Consider the following 17,342-nt stretch of genomic DNA (forward strand, 5'->3'; position numbering starts at 1 on the left):
CTGATGACCATTACATGGTCAGACTCAAGAAACAGATGCAGCACAGAGCTGATCAAAATTGAACTTCAGGGCCCTCCTGGGTGGCGCAGTGGTTACGCTGTACCACCAGAGACTCTGGGTTCACGCCCAGGCTCTGTCGCGACCGGGAGGCCCATGGGCGACGCACAATTGGCCTAGCGTCCTCCGGGTTAGGGAGGGCTTGGCCAGTAGGGATATCCTTGTCTCATCGCGCACCAGCAACTCCTGTGGCGGGCTGGGCGCAGTGCGCGCTAACCAAGGTTGCCAGGTGCACGGTGTTTCCTCTGACACATTGGTGCTGCTGGCTTCCAGGTTGGACGTGCGCAGTGCAGCTTGTTTTGGGTTGTGTATCAGAGGACGCATGACTCTCAACCTTCGTCTCTCCCGAGCGGGAGTTGTAGCGATGAGACAAGATAGTAGCAACTAAGAATTGGAAACCACGAAAAAGGGGGTAATTTATTTATTTTTTTATAAAAAAATGAACTTCAAATATCTGTGAACTGTAAGGACTTCTCTCTGGCAATGCAAAGGACGAAGGAGCTTGAAACTGTCAAGAGCAGTAAAAAAAATATTAATGGGAAAAGTAGACTTGGTGAGTGACTCAAGCCCCTCTTCATCTTGCACTTGAAATGTATATATATTTTGCTGTAAAGGTCAACATTTTGATTTCTTTGATAATTTATTTTGAGGTTTATTCACATAGTTTTACATGATGATACAGTTTTTAGTAAAGCTATAGACTAAATGGAATATATAAATGTTTTGCCTTTCCAATTGAATAAGAATATACACTGTATATTCATTCATTCATTCATTCATTCATTCATCCATTCATTCATTCATTCATTCATTCATTCACACAACACCATACCCACACCGCTGTGGCACCGTGCACTGGCACGCCACCTCTTGTCCCCTTATTTGGTCGAGAGAATGTTGGCAACCCTGACAGCATATTTCTCTCAAAGAATATTGAACCAATTAAAAGTGCAATGTCAAATCAAATTCAAACATGATTTAAATTGCATTTAAAATGTATTCGCTATAATACTCTTGCATGTTCTGATGGGACAGGACGCTTGTTACTTTTAAGTAAGGTTACTGGTTAGTTTAGTCACAATTTATTACTTTGGGTTGAGAGTGTAGTGTGCACTCAAACCAGCGGTGGCAGCGATACGCCAAGTAGGCGTCCATCTGCCAGAAAGACGGAGACAAAGGAATTACCAGAGACGTCAACGGTGGGGCTTTTTGAATCGAGATCCCCCTAAAAACGCGTCACTTCGATAAGGATACAGCTTACGCAGCAGGTTGAGAATGAACATTGTAGGTTAGGAAAATTAGGTTAAGGTTAGGAAAAGGGTCATCGCTGACCGGGCTGTCCGTCAATTTGTGGTGGACGGTGCATCACAGGCACAAACTGCATAGCGCTGCAAAGCTGAGAGTCTACTGCAGCCATAGGAAGTCTCATCATTCTATATCAAATTTAATTTTAAAAACACAATTTGAAGATGTGATACAAAACCACTTTGTGTTCTTCACAGGGGGATAGAGACATCAATGAATGAGAGCAGTGCACCAGGAAATTTGTCAGATTTTCCAACCACTAGTTTTTATACCAAATTATTACAGTAAATTAGGCAGCTGAAATCTCATAGCATATCAATTGTAATTTTTCATGAATTGGTTGTTCATAGCGAATGAAATTAGAATATAAAATATATATATATATATTTATTTCATACTATTTACTATAGCAATGCGTGCTAGTGCAAAAAGTTAATACAAATAATAAATACCCCCAAAAGCAACAAAACCGCTTTCTAACAGTATAAGGCATTACTAGGTACTGTTCATGGTCCTCTCATGAAGATATGTTTAATACAACTATCCACTTCACATTAACACTCAACAGGTTAACTAGCATAAATTCACCATAATTTACGGTATTTAATCTGCCTATAAACTTTGCATGCTTTTCCACCTTGTGCTGGCTGTACAACATAACAAACCATCGCGTGACTCCAAGTTTACTTCGATATGACTGTTATTATAGCAATATTTGCACTTTAATGCGTTTCCACTACAATTGTCGCATAATTTATTTCACAGACCACCAAAATTATCCACCCTTGTGTAGTGTATTTTGTTTTTTCGACATTGAGAAATTTTACAGACAAATTTGTCCGCCGTTTCCCATCAGGCCTATCATGAGTTTCTTTATCGTCAGGTAATTCATCCCCATGAAATGGTTGGATGGAAACCCGGTTATAGAGAGAAAGATGTCGATGTCATCAATAGTAAATATTTTTGAATTATTTATTTAACTTAACATTTACCTGGAAATTAAGTCAATTTAAGCAGAAAAGCTACACAAAAATGATACAACAATAATGTCACATGCAATTAATGTTACAGCAATATCAATAAAACAAAGTATAGTTTAAAATCAGTTTGTCATCTAAAGAATTCGGGTGAAGGATGCTAGTTTATATAACACAATTGTACACTGATGGGTGTTGATGTTAAAAAGTAGCATATATGCACAGCAATCAATACTCAGTTTATTTTAAAGATTCTTGCCACGAAATGCATACTCAATCAAAATACATTTCTCCCAGTGCCCCAGATAACATATTTAGGCCTCTACATGGACATTAAATTATACGACAACAATGTCAAAAATATAGAAATTAGGAACTTTATTCCAATCTTAAACTGCAGGGCTCACTAACTAATCTCTTAATACTTGTTTTTTTTTTTTGATTTGCATGTTGTTGGAGGTCCCAGAGGTAATCGTTGGCGAAGTTCATAATCTGAGTCATGGCGTTCAGTATCAGGATATCCATGTTGTTATCCATCTTCCCCTCCTCGTGGTAGTTCTTCACCGGCAGGATGCAGTTCATGGGAAGGCCTAGCTCATTACTGCAGATCTGCATCTGAAAAACGTTGGAGACAAAAGGCTGGATCAGTTTTGCTTGAGTGATGATCATTGAATCATGTCAGCACAACCAAGATTTAATAGCTGACTACATTGCAGACATTCCGTCAACCGATGGTTGCGTGCCACGTCATCAACTGTGCAGTTGAGCATCAGATTGCCTCATCATGTTATATGGTTAGCTGACATGTTAAACACTTGTCCAGGCAATGTGAAATTTGTTCAGGTCTGAGGTCATGTGATTTACCTTCTCTTTGATCGCCTTGCTGTAGAAGATTTTCTTCACATCCTCGTTCACCAGCTCACAAGCCTTGTCTGGCATGGTCATGACAACAACTTGAGGAATTTCTGCAATAGAAATGAATATTTAATGAATAGAAGGACTAGCATAAGTAACACTGTATCATATAATAGTGAAAAGTCAAGAGCTACAGCTGAAAGGTGACAACTGATAGCCAGCCATAGTTGTAAATTCTATTGAGAAACAGAGTTTAAAGAGCTTACTTACTCAGTCTGCTGGCTTCTGCCCTGATGTTCTTCATCTTGGCTATGACATCATCTGACATGAGAGAGATTTTGTCCGCTGACACAATACTCACCAAGCAGTGAGTTTTGTCACTGAAGCTGGGATTCTGAATGAATTCCTTTTTTGGTCCGATAATGGGTGTAAAGGATTGAACTGACCAAGAAAATATAAGATTTGTTAGTGTGTGTGTATGTGTGTGTGTGTGTTTGACTTTTGTATTACCTCATAGCCCTCTGGTAGATGGCCCTTCAGAGCATTGATGATGTCATCAGGGTGCAGCCGTTGTTTTGTGTTTCCAGACCCATGACATCATTGAATGCAAAGGGAAGACGTTTTTCACCTGAACGGCCTTGAATGTAGTGTGTGTCATACTGAAAATCAATGTTTTATTTAATAACATTTGTATGGAAGGGATAAATACTCTCACACGCAGAAACATGAAAAGCATCCCAAAACTGAGGCTCAGAATCAACAAATATATACACTGAGTTCCCAAAACATTAGGAACACCTGATCTTTCAACCAAACTCTACCTACAGTACATATACATATTACCTCAATTACCTCAATGCCAAGAGTGTGCAAAGCTGACATCAAGGCAAAGGGTGGCTACTTTGAAGAATCTCAAAAATAATCATCATTTTGATGTCTTCACCATTATTCTACAATGTAGAAAAAAGTAAAAATAAAGAAAAACCCTTGAACGAGTAGGTGTGTCCAACCTTTTGACTGGTACTGTAAGTATTCAGACCCTTTACTAAGACCTTTATATACAATTGATTTAGGGCACAATGCCCCAAAATGTGCAGAAGGTGCATAAAGAAAAATGCAAGACCAACGTTTTGGTTTTTAACTCAAAGGATATAACTATACAGTAGAATACATATTATAAACTGGGTGGTTCGAGCCCTGAATACTGATTGGCTGACAGCTGTGGTATATCAGACCGTATACCACGGGTATGACAAAACATTTATTTTTACTGTTCTAATTATGTTTCTAACCAGTTTATAATAGCATTAAGGCACCTCGGGGTTAGTGATATATGGCCCTTATACCACGGATAAGTGCTGTGTCCAGGCACTCCGCGATGCGTTGTGCATAAGAACAGCCCTGAGCCATGGTATATTGATCATATACCATACCTCCTTCGGCCTTATTGCTTAAATATAAAATTTCTACCAAGTACATGTCTTCTTTTATTCTACTGTGTAGTTACATCCTTTGCATTTATCTAGGCTTGATTAGGTGATGTTATCAACTCATTTATGTTTTCTTTATAGCCAGATTTGTGTGCTTTCATTTGCCTTGTCCATTTCCTTTATACACCTTTTCATATAAAAATGTGTAAATGATATACATTTGTCTCCATTTTTTATTTGAAGTTTCCAACTGTCTGAATGTATTTATACTTTCCATGGTCCTAATTTTGCAAACCTACACCCCTGTGATTGACTACGTTTTGCATTTAAAACAGCGCAGACAACCTCTTTGTTCCTGTAAGTCCCTCTTCATGTCTCTGCCTGTTTGTAGCTCATGAAATACTGTGTCTTAGTGTACCAGGATATATTAGGTAGCCATATTCCATGCCTGCATGGTGTCTGTGTTAAACGTTTTAGGCACTGCAGCTTACTGTCGTGGTGAAGCTTAAGCCAGAGGCAGCAGCTACCAGGGCACCACTTGTTGTCCGATTTTGGAAGACATTGTTGACTGAGTTGATGAAGCTGGACTTTCCTGCACCGACTGGTCCATATAGCAGGCATCTGAGCTGACCCACGTCAGGATCACTCAGTTTAAAGCTCCTCAGATTATCCACCATGTGGTCTCTCTCTCCTTTACTGTCAGAGACAATGAAGAGCCTGTTACTTCTTGTTTTGTTGACCTGGCCATTGTTTCCAAATGCTAACCTTTTCCCATTTGTGGCACTGATTCAATGCAAAACAGTTGCCATAGACTCCTTATAATTATATACAGCGAAATTGCATCAAGATAACACCAGGACTAAATTGATTAACTAGACTTGACTAGTTAAATAAAATGTAAAACAAACAAAACAAAAAAAACATTAGTTTTACTTTCTTTCATCCTCCATATTTGTTCAATCGGTACAGTACGTACCTCCAAAGTGTTTCCCTCCATTCTCTGTCAAATTCTGTGTGACACACATAGAACACATCTAGATTAAAATCACTAAACTATTGTTTTCCACATTCCAGTACCCACCATCTCTTACTTTCAAACGTTGATTACAATGACACATAGATATAATGGAAACTTACTCATTAATTAACTAAGCAAGTCAGTTAAGAACAAGTTCTTATTTACAATAACCCACTGCTCCCCAGTAGGACATTAACTCTCTTGCTCAGGGGTAGAATGACAGTTTTTTAGCTTGTCAGCTCAAGGGTTTGATCCAGCAACCTTTCAGTTACTGGCCCAACACTCTAACCACTAAGCTACCTGCCACCCCTACAGGGCATGTACTATATAAGTAAAGCCTTGGGGCTGTAGTCAATGCATGCGCTAAAACTGTGTCTGCAGGTTCCCAGAAAAAAGTAAAAAGAATTGGGACCAATGCACTGTGCTTGAACAGAATTTGCACTCACACCTGATATTCACTATCAGGTGTTGACTGTATTTACAGATATGTCATATCTCTCTTACCCTTCTTTGGTGGGGGTGATGGTGTCGGTGCTGGCCTTGATTCTTCTCCACCCATGTTTGCTTTTCTAGAGGGAATGTAACAGGGTTGGGGTCAATTCCAAATTGACCCCAACCAACCCCAATCAAGTTATTGAATTGGAATGAGACTGTTTGGACTTGAAATGTTGTACAATTCCAATTCATCTGTAGAATTGAATTAAATTGGAATTCAGTATTTTTACATTTCCCAGTTAATGGAATGTATCAAACATTGACTGCAGGATTTGTTTTAAATACTTTCAACTTGTATTTTTATAGTTCCAGTATAGGTAGGCTGTTGGATTAGTCACATGATCAGCCTTAAAGCCTGATGGAATTTAATTTTGTATTTGTGGAATTGTTGTGACCTAATATAGAATTGGGAATTGAATTCTTGTAATTTACCTAACATTGGAATGGAGAGGAATTTAATTATTTCTGAATTTAAAGACTGACCTGGAATTTGAATTGAATTAAATAGAATTTACAGAGATTTAATTAGTGGAATTAGAGGCTCAGTGCAGTCAACTTTATTGTGCTGTGTTATATATATATATATATATCCACACTATGAGGTTGGAATAATACGGTGAAATTGTGAAAATTATGATAATGTCCTTACAGTGGAAGGCCAGTTGAAATTTCAGCCTGTTTTGGTGGGATGAAGTATTGGCCTGCCCTAGTGACATCCCCAGGCGGGGGACCTTTTAAATTAGTTAGTAGGCCAATAACAAAGAGCGTTCCAAACCTCTCTGCCAATAACAGATAGTTTCACCTCCCCACTCAGACCACTCCCAGACAGACCTATCAACATTTCAGCTTGAGAAATTTTAATTGAAAACAATCATAGAAAGGTACTTGATTGTTAGCCAAAAATGATTTGACTGTGAGATACAAACGGCTGCATTGGACCTTTTAACTCAACCCTGGAACATAAAAATACTATTTGGGTTGAATAGTTTGTCATGTCTGCACTGCAGCTATTAGGGCTGGGTGGATTCCAGTATTACAATATTTTTTTCCATGGCAAAAAATGAAAACACGAAGCAGACCAAACTCTTTGGTCCTTTAAATACCTGCTGTATGTAAGATATTGTGTGCTATAGCTTGAAAAATAAATAGCAACATAAATGATGTTTGTTTCCAACATTAGGGCTGTTTTCCTAAAGAAGTTTTATCAAAGCATATTAATGCCCATGATTTTGGAATTAAATGTTTGACGAGTAGGTGTCCACAAAGATCGGAAACTGTTGCAAATTATGCTAAATGCAATAATACAATCAGTACATGTACAACATATGTGGCACTGTCTTTTAACTGCACTCAAATGGATGTCTATTGTTTTTAAACTCTTTTTGAAGATCTACAATGAATGCAGAAGGCAGTTCAGCCGAGTAAAGAATTCTCCTTATGAGATGGTGGAGAAGGTAGTGTGGGAGCAAATATAACACATAGACAAATGCATAAGATGTACAGAATAGCTGAACATTAAAAACAGACCACATGAAGAGAAGGACACATAGGTGACAGAATAGCTGGACATACCAAGGCCAGAGGGATATACAAAGGAGGGGGTCAGTCAAATGACTAATTGATGACCAATAGACATTGTTCGCATATTTTTAGGACGTAGAGACGCTAGAAACTGAGGAGAAACATCGTCTGCTGATCCTAGATAATACACAAACAAAATAATGCTTTTAGCTAAGTGCTGAGCCAAAGCATAGGGTTGTAAAATAGAGGAATGTATAGTATTTTTAGTATAGTTGGACACGCTAGAAACTGAGGAGACACATAGTCTGCTGATCTTAGATAATACACAAACAAAAAAAGAATGCTTTTAGCTAAGTGCAGGAACAAAGCAAGGGTCTTGTCATCATTATAATCTGACGGAAAGCAGGTATGGGCGTTATTGAGCTGAACAAGTGGGATGCACGGATTGAATGTAACTTTATTTGCATTTGGGATGGGCTCATATGCAATATGTGGATAAATACTGGAGCCGGGGCTCTGGAAAGTGGAGTGTGTTCCGCGGACCATCCCGGCTTGCTATACTTCTTTGTATTAAAGCCGAATTGATTTCACAAGTTCTGTAATGCGTTGTATTTGATCCGATTTTCCGACAGTAGCTTCAGACATCGAGAAGCTACTGGCCAAGAAATGCAAAGCACTTGATGTAAGTCAGCAATTTGATTTCTATTTATTTCACAAAAAACACTAACAGCCAGTTGGACGCACTGCCAAATTCTCTAAAACGATGTTGGAGGTGACTTATGGTAGAGAAATTAACATTCAATCCTCTGGCGACAGCTCTGGTGGACATTCCTGCAGTCAGCATGCCATTTGCAAGCTCCTCAAAACTTATGGCATTGTGTGACAAACATCACATTTAGAGTGGCATTTTGTTTCCCCAGCACAAGGTGCACCTGTGTAATGATCAAGCTGTTTAATCAGCTTTTTGATATGCCACACCTGTCAGGTGGATGGATTATCTTGGCAAAGGAGAAATGCTCACTAACAGGAATGTAAACACATTTGTGCACAAAATTTGAGAGAAATAAGCTTTTTGTGCATATGGAACATTTCTGTGATCTTTTATTTCAGCTCATGAAACATGGGACCAATACTTCACATGTTGCGTTTATATTTTTGTTCAGTATATTTAGGAACACAAAATGCCTCCCAAACCGCCTTTTCAGGTATTTGTGAAAGCAAAGACAGGTGGAAGTTACCATTCGATTTGTGTTTCAGTAAACATTTATTTTTGTATAATCATTGTATAGTTTAATATATGTCTAGGAAACTGCCCCATAATGTAGAAGATGTATAGGAACAATAAAAGACAAGGTTACAGATTTCCTTTGTGCACAAAGGACAGCTTCTACAAACATTGCAGTATAGCAATGATTTATATTGCTTTTTATATTAGATTTTCCTTTTGAAATGCAAATATTGTACTGTATATCGATCAGGTCCTCTACCAATTTTTCCTATCATCAGAATAAATTGTTTATAAAAGATAATATAAAAATGTATTACAAAAATGTGAATAGACCTACCTTGTTGGTACTAGTTCCTCCTGAGACTGAGACTCTGTTGTTCTGAAAAAAAGGATTTCACCAGCACCTATCTATACTTGCACAATAGAAAGTGAAATTCAGGTGAGGAGTACTGTCTAGCTCTCCTATTTCTCTAGCTATTTCTTGTAAATGGGGCCATTATAGTAATAGAGGGACCATAGTTTTACTTTCAATATAACTCTTTCACTTTTATTTTACAAATAAGAGCATCAGGTGGTTATGTGGTTTAGACAGCAAGACAAACGCCCAGCTATTATAGTCTTCTAAACCAATTACATTTCTATGAAGTCAGACCATTTATGAACACAATTGTTCATATTTTATCAATGACATTACAAGTGAGAGAAGGTCAGTGAACTATTAACAAATATTTGCAGTATTATATTATGCAAACTGCTGTCATATGCTTATGTTTCTCATCATACTTGTGTGGTTAATTTGTCCTGAAACTCCCAGTACCTATAGAGTTCATCCAGGCTACTTTAGAAATTCACTTATGAGGTGAAATGGAACCAGAACCACCCATGTCCTCCGTCGTCCGTGAGCACTATGAGGTAGAATAGAGCTAGCAACCAGCATAGCAACCAGAATAGCAACCAGCATAACGACAGACGCTTTGGTTCATTACGTAGGCCGATCAGGATTTGACAGGTTCTAGCAACGGCACTAGCAACATACGCTAATAGCTAATTGAATCCCGTTGTGACCCAGGGGTGGAAACCATTTGGCAGTGGACATTATTTGACAAGGCAGGCCCTGTTATAAATAATGTGAACATCATTTTTTGTTTAAATATCCCACCCATTCAACTAGGACTATTCAAAATAAAGGGCATGACCTTAGTTTTCTCTCTTCTCTAACCTGAACCTGCAGAAGCTGGCCAGTGAAGCAGAACGTGTCCAGTGAGACCATCCCTGGCTCGACAGCATCAAGGTAACACTACTGGCCGCCTCGCTTCGCGTTCCTAGGAATCTATGCAGTATTTTGTTTTTTTACGTGTTATTTCTTACATTGGTACACAAGGTAATCGGTGAGCGAGTTTATTAGCAAGTGCATCGGTGATGTCGAACCCACAGCAACTATTAAAACATTCCCAAACCAGAAACCGTGGATTGATGGCAGAATTTGTGCGAAACTGAAAGCGCAAACCACTGCTTTTAACCAGGGCAAGGTGACCGGAAACATAAGCGAATACTGTGGGAGCAAATATAACACATAGACAAATGCATAAGATGTACAGAATAGCTGAACATTAAAACCAGACTACATGAAGAGAAGGACACATAGAAGCCTAGTCCAGCTGGACATACAAAGGTCAGAGGTTGTATAAGGAGGGGGTCAGCCAAAGGACCAACTGATGGATTACAGATATCAATCACATCACAGGGGAGATACAAGTCTGTTTGATCTTAGACAACCATATGAAGTGAAGGCGACCAGAACAGCTGGGCACCCTAAAGCTAAAGGAGATGAAGACACACACACAAAAGGGACACAGAGTTAATTACAGAGCCAAAGCATAGGGCTGTAAAATAGAGGAATGTAAACTATTTTTAGTTATAGCTGTACACGCTAGAAACTGAGGAGACACATAGTCTGCTGATCTTAGATAATACACAAACAAAAGAATGCTTTTAGCTAAATACAAGAACAAAGCAAGGGTCTTATCATTATAATCTGACGGAAAGCAGGTATGGGCGTTATTGAGCTGAACAAGCGGGATGCACGGATTGGAATGTAACTTTATTTGCATTTGGGATGGGTTCATATGCAATATGTGGATAAATACTGGAGCCTAGTAAAGAATTCTGGAGCCTAGTAAAGAATTCTCCTTATGAGATGGTGGAGAAGGTAGCTTCAGACATCGGCTCTGGAAAGTGGAGTGTGTTCCGCGGACCATCCCGGCTTGCTATACTTTTGTATTAAAGCCGAATTGATTTCACAAGTTCTGTAATGCGTTGTATTTGATCCGATTTTCCACGACAGTAGCTTCAGACATCGAGGAAGCTACTGGCCAAGAAATGCAAAGCACTTGATGTAAGTCAGCAATTTGATTTCTATTTATTTCACAAAAAACACTAACAGCCAGTTGGACGCACTGCCAAATTCTCTAAAACGATGTTGGAGGTGACTTATGGTAGAGAAATTAACATTCAATCCTCTGGCGACAGCTCTGGTGGACATTCCTGCAGTCAGCATGCCATTTACATTTACATTTAAGTCATTTAGCAGACGCTCTTATCCAGAGCGACTTACAAATTGGTGAATTCACCTTCTGACATCCAGTGGAACAGCCACTTTACAATAGTGCATCTAAATCATTAAGGGGGGGTGGTGAGAAGGATTACTTATCCTATCCTAGGTATTCCTTGAAGAGGTGGGGTTTCAGGTGTCTCCGGAAGGTGGTGATTGACTCCGCTGTCCTGGCGTCGTGAGGGAGTTTGTTCCACCATTGGGGGGCCAGAGCAGCGAACAGTTTAGACTGGGCTGAGCGGGAACTGTACTTCCTCAATGGTAGGGGGCGAGCAGGCCAGAGGTGGATGAACGCAGTGCCCTTGCTTGGGTGTAGGGCCTGATCAGAGCCTGGAGGTACTGCGGTGCCATTCCCCTCACAGCTCCGTAGGCAAGCACCATGGTCTTGTAGCGGATGCGACTTCAACTGGAAGCCAGTGGAGAGAGCGGAGGAGCGGGGTGACGTGAGAGAACTTGGGAAGGTTGAACACCAGACGGGCTGCGGCGTTCTGGATGAGTTGTAGGGGTTTAATGGCACAGGCAGGGAGCCCAGCCAACAGCGAGTTGCAGTAATCCAGACGGGAGATGACAAGTGCCTGGATTAGGACCTGCGCCGCTTCCTGTGTGAGGCAGGGTCGTACTCTGCGGATGTTGTAGAGCATGAACCTACAGGAACGGGCCACCGCCATGATGTTTGCAAGCTCCTCAAAACTTATGGCATTGTGTGACAAACATCACATTTTAGAGTGGCATTTTGTTTCCCCCAGCACAAGGTGCACCTGTGTAATGATCAAGCTGTTTAATCAGCTTTTTGATATGCCACACCTGTCAGGTGGATGGATTATCTTGGCAAAGGAGAAATGCTCACTAACAGGAATGTAAACACATTTGTGCACAAAATTTGAGAGAAATAAGCTTTTTGTGCATATGGAACATTTCTGTGATCTTTTATTTCAGCTCATGAAACATGGGACCAATACTTCACATGTTGCGTTTATATTTTTGTTCAGTATATTTAGGAACACAAAATGCCTCCCAAACCGGCTTTTCAGGTATTTGTGAAAGCAAAGACAGGTGGAAGTTACCATTCGATTTGTGTTTCAGTAAACATTTATTTTTGTATAATCATTGTATAGTTTAATATATGTCTAGGAAACTGCCCCATAATGTAGAAGATGTATAGGAACAATAAAAGACAAGGTTACAGATTTCCTTTGTGCACAAAGGACAGCTTCTACAAACATTGCAGTATAGCAATGATTTATATTGCTTTTTATATTAGATTTTCCTTTTGAAATGCAAATATTGTACTGTATATCGATCAGGTCCTCTACCAATTTTTCCTATCATCAGAATAAATTGTTTATAAAAGATAATATAAAAATGTATTACAAAAATGTGAATAGACCTACCTTGTTGGTACTAGTTCCTCCTGAGACTGAGACTCTGTTGTTCTGAAAAAAGGATTTCACCAGCACCTATGTATACTTGCACAATAGAAAGTGAAATTCAGGTGAGGAGTACTGTCTAGCTCTCCTATTTCTCTAGCTATTTCTTGTAAATGGGGCCATTATAGTAATAGAGGGACCATAGTTTTACTTTCAATATAACTCTTTCACTTTTATTTTACAAATAAGAGCATCAGGTGGTTATGTGGTTTAGACAGCAAGACAAACGCCCAGCTATTATAGTCTTCTAAACCAATTACATTTCTATGAAGTCAGACCATTTATGAACACAATTGTTCATATTTTATCAATGACATTACAAGTGAGAGAAGGTTAGTGAACTATTAACAAATATTTGCAGTATTATATTATGCAAACTGCTGTCATATGCTTATGTTTCTCATCATACTTGTGTGGTTAATTTGTCCTGAAACTCCCAGTACCTATAGAGTTCATCCAGGCTACTTTAGAAATTCACTTATGAGGTGAAATGGAACCAGAACCACCCATGTCCTCCGTCGTCCGTGTGAGCACTATGAGGTAGAATAGAGCTAGCAACCAGCATAGCAACCAGAATAGCAACCAGCATAACGACAGACGCTTTGGTTCATTCGATAGGCCGATCAGGATTTGACAGGTTCTAGCAACGGCACTAGCAACATACGCTAATAGCTAATTGAATCCCGTTGTGACCCAGGGTGGAAACCATTTGGCAGTGGACATTATTTGACAAGGCAGGCCCTGTTATAAATAATGTGAACATCATTTTTTGTTTAAATATCCCACCCATTCAACTAGGACTATTCAAAATAAAGGGCATGACCTTAGTTTTTCTCTCTTCTCTAACCTGAACCTGCAGAAGCTGGCCAGTGAAGCAGAACGTGTCCAGTGAGACCATCCCTGGCTCGACAGCATCAAGGTAACACTACTGGCCGCCTCGCTTCGCGTTCTAGGAATCTATGCATTATTTTGTTTTTTTTTTACGTGTTATTTCTTACATTGGTACACAAGGTAATCGGTGAGCGAGTTTATTAGCAAGTGCATCGGTGATGTCGAACCCACAGCAACTATTAAAACATTCCCAAACCAGAAACCGTGGATTGATGGCAGAATTTGTGCGAAACTGAAAGCGCAAACCACTGCTTTTAACCAGGGCAAGGTGACCGGAAACATAAGCGAATACTGTGGGAGCAAATATAACACATAGACAAATGCATAAGATGTACAGAATAGCTGAACATTAAAACCAGACTACATGAAGAGAAGGACACATAGAAGCCTAGTCCAGCTGGACATACAAAGGTCAGAGGTTGTATAAGGAGGGGGTCAGCCAAAGGACCAACTGATGGATTACAGATATCAATCACATCACAGGGGAGATACAAGTCTGTTTGATCTTAGACAACCATATGAAGTGAAGGCGACCAGAACAGCTGGGCACCCTAAAGCTAAAGGAGATGAAGACACACACACAAAGGGACACAGAGTTAATTACAGAGCCAAAGCATAGGGCTGTAAAATAGAGGAATGTAAACTATTTTTAGTTATAGCTGGACACGCTAGAAACTGAGGAGACACATAGTCTGCTGATCTTAGATAATACACAAACAAAAGAATGCTTTTAGCTAAATACAAGAACAAAGCAAGGGTCTTATCATTATAATCTGACGGAAAGCAGGTATGGGCGTTATTGAGCTGAACAAGCGGGATGCACGGATTGGAATGTAACTTTATTTGCATTTGGGATGGGTTCATATGCAATATGTGGATAAATACTGGAGCCTAGTAAAGAATTCTGGAGCCTAGTAAAGAATTCTCCTTATGAGATGGTGGAGAAGGTAGCTTCCAGACATCGAGAAGCTACTGGCCAAGAAATGCAAAGCACTTGATGTAAGTCAGCAATTTGACTTCTATTTATTTCACAAAAAACACTAACAGCCAGTTGGACGCACTGCCAAATTCTCTAAAACGATGTTGGAGGTGACTTATGGTAGAGAAATTAACATTCAATCCTCTGGCGACAGCTCTGGTGGACATTCCTGCAGTCAGCATGCCATTTGCAAGCTCCCTCAAAACTTATGGCATTGTGTGACAAACATCACATTTTAGAGTGGCATTTTGTTTCCCCCAGCACAAGGTGCACCTGTGTAATGATCATGCTGTTTAATCAGCTTTTTGAAATGCCACACCTGTCAGGTGGATGGATTATCTTGGCAAAGGAGAAATGCTCACTAACAGGAATGTAAACACATTTGTGCACAACATTTGAGAGAAATAAGCTTTTGTGCATATGGAACATTTCTGTGATCTTTTATTTCAGCTCATGAAACATGGGACCAATACTTCACATGTTGCGTTTATATTTTTGTTCAGTATATTTAGGAACACAAAATGCCTCCCAAACCGCCTTTTCAGGTATTTGTGAAAGCAAAGACAGGTGGAAGTTACCATTCGATTTGTGTTTCAGTAAACATTTATTTTTGTATAATCATTGTATAGTTTAATATATGTCTAGGAAACTGCCCCATAATGTAGAAGATGTATAGGAACAATAAAAGACAAGGTTACAGATTTCCTTTGTGCACAAAGGACAGCTTCTACAAACATTGCAGTATAGCAATGATTTATATTGCTTTTTATATTAGATTTTTCCTTTTGAAATGCAAATATTGTACTGTATATCGATCAGGTCCTCTACCAATTTTCCTATCATCAGAATAAATTGTTTATAAAAAGATAATATAAAAATGTATTACAAAAATGTGAATAGACCTACCTTGTTGGTACTAGTTCCTCCTGAGACTGAGACTCTGTTGTTCTGAAAAAAGGATTTCACCAGCACCTATGTATACTTGCACAATAGAAAGTGAAATTCAGGTGAGGAGTACTGTCTAGCTCTCCTATTTCTCTAGCTATTTCTTGTAAATGGGGCCATTATAGTAATAGAGGGACCATAGTTTTACTTTCAATATAACTCTTTCACTTTTATTTTACAAACACTCTAACCACTAAGCTACCTGCCACCCCTACAGGGCATGTACTATATAAGTAAAGCCTTGGGGCTGTGGTCAATGCATGCGCTAAAACTGTGTCTGCAGGTTCCCAGAAAAAAGTAAAAAGAATTGGGACCAATGCACTGTGTAAGAACAGAATTTGCACTCACACCTGATATTCACTATCAGGTGTTGACTGTATTTTACAGATATGTCATATCTCTCTTACCCTTCTTTGGTGGGGGTGATGGTGTCGGAACTGGCCTTGATTCTTCTCCACCCATGTTTGCTTTTCTAAGAGGGAATGTAACAGGGTTGGGGTCAATTCCAAATTGACCCCAACCAACCCCCAATCAAGTTATTGAATTGGAATGAGACTGTTTGGACTTGAAATGTTGTACAATTCCAATTCATCTGTAGAATTGAATTAAATTGGAATTCAGTATTTTTACATTTCCCAGTTAATGGAATGTATCAAACATTGACTGCAGGATTTGTTTTAAATACTTTCAACTTGTATTTTTATAGTTCCAGTATAGGTAGGCTGTTGGATTAGTCACATGATCAGCCTTAAAGCCTGATGGAATTTAATTTTGTATTTGTGGAATTGTTGTGACCTAATATAGAATTGGGAATTGAATTCTTGTAATTTACCTAACATTGGAATGGAGAGGAATTTAATTATTTCTGAATTTAAAGACTGACCTGGAATTTGAATTGAATTAAATAGAATTTACAGAGATTTAATTAGTGGAATTAGAGGCTCAGTGCAGTCAACTTTATTGTGCTGTGTTATATATATATATATATCCACACTATGAGTTGGAATAATACGGTGAAATTGTGAAAATTATGATAATGTCCTTACAGTGGAAGGCCAGTTGAAATTTCAGCCTGTTTTGGTGGGATGAAGTATTGGCCTGCCCTAGTGACATCCCCAGGCGGGGGACCTTTTAAATTAGTTAGTAGGCCAATAACAAAGAGCGTTCCAAACCTCTCTGCCAATAACAGATAGTTTCACCTCCCCACTCAGACCACTCCCAGACAGACCTATCAACATTTCAGCTTGAGAAAATTTAATTGAAAACAATCATAGAAAGGTACTTGATTGTTAGCCAAAAATGATTTGACTGTGAGATACAAACGGCTGCATTGGACCTTTTTTAACTCAACCCTGGAACATAAAAATACTATTTGGGTTGAATAGTTTGTCATGTCTGCACTGCAGCTATTAGGGCTGGGTGGATTCCAGTATTACAATATTTTTTTCCATGGCAAAAAATGAAAACACAAAGCAGACCAAACTCTTTGGTCCTTTAAATACCTGCTGTATGTAAGATATTGTGTGCTATAGCTTGAAAAATAAATAGCAACATAAATGATGTTTGTTTCCAACATTAGGGCTGTTTTCCTAAAGAAGTTTTA

General features: G+C 39.1%; 1 long non-coding RNA gene and 1 pseudogene across 1 annotated transcript; both read right to left on the reverse strand.

Moving 5' to 3' along the window:
- Positions 1-2,557: 2,557 nt before the first annotated feature.
- On the reverse strand, positions 2,558-4,604 carry LOC135536220 (interferon-induced protein 44-like; annotated as a pseudogene).
- Positions 4,605-4,843: 239 nt separating this feature from the next.
- On the reverse strand, positions 4,844-16,222 carry LOC135536219 (uncharacterized). Its single transcript, XR_010454962.1, has 7 exons — positions 16,147-16,222; positions 15,697-15,775; positions 12,885-12,954; positions 9,224-9,290; positions 6,147-6,211; positions 5,601-5,634; positions 4,844-5,320 (listed from the first exon to the last, which is right to left on the reverse strand). It is a non-coding gene; the product is annotated as an uncharacterized LOC135536219 (long non-coding RNA).
- Positions 16,223-17,342: the final 1,120 nt, after the last annotated feature.

This window comes from Oncorhynchus masou, unplaced genomic scaffold, assembly GCF_036934945.1.
Source record: "Oncorhynchus masou masou isolate Uvic2021 unplaced genomic scaffold, UVic_Omas_1.1 unplaced_scaffold_5770, whole genome shotgun sequence".
Taxonomy (NCBI): Eukaryota; Metazoa; Chordata; class Actinopteri; order Salmoniformes; family Salmonidae; genus Oncorhynchus; species Oncorhynchus masou.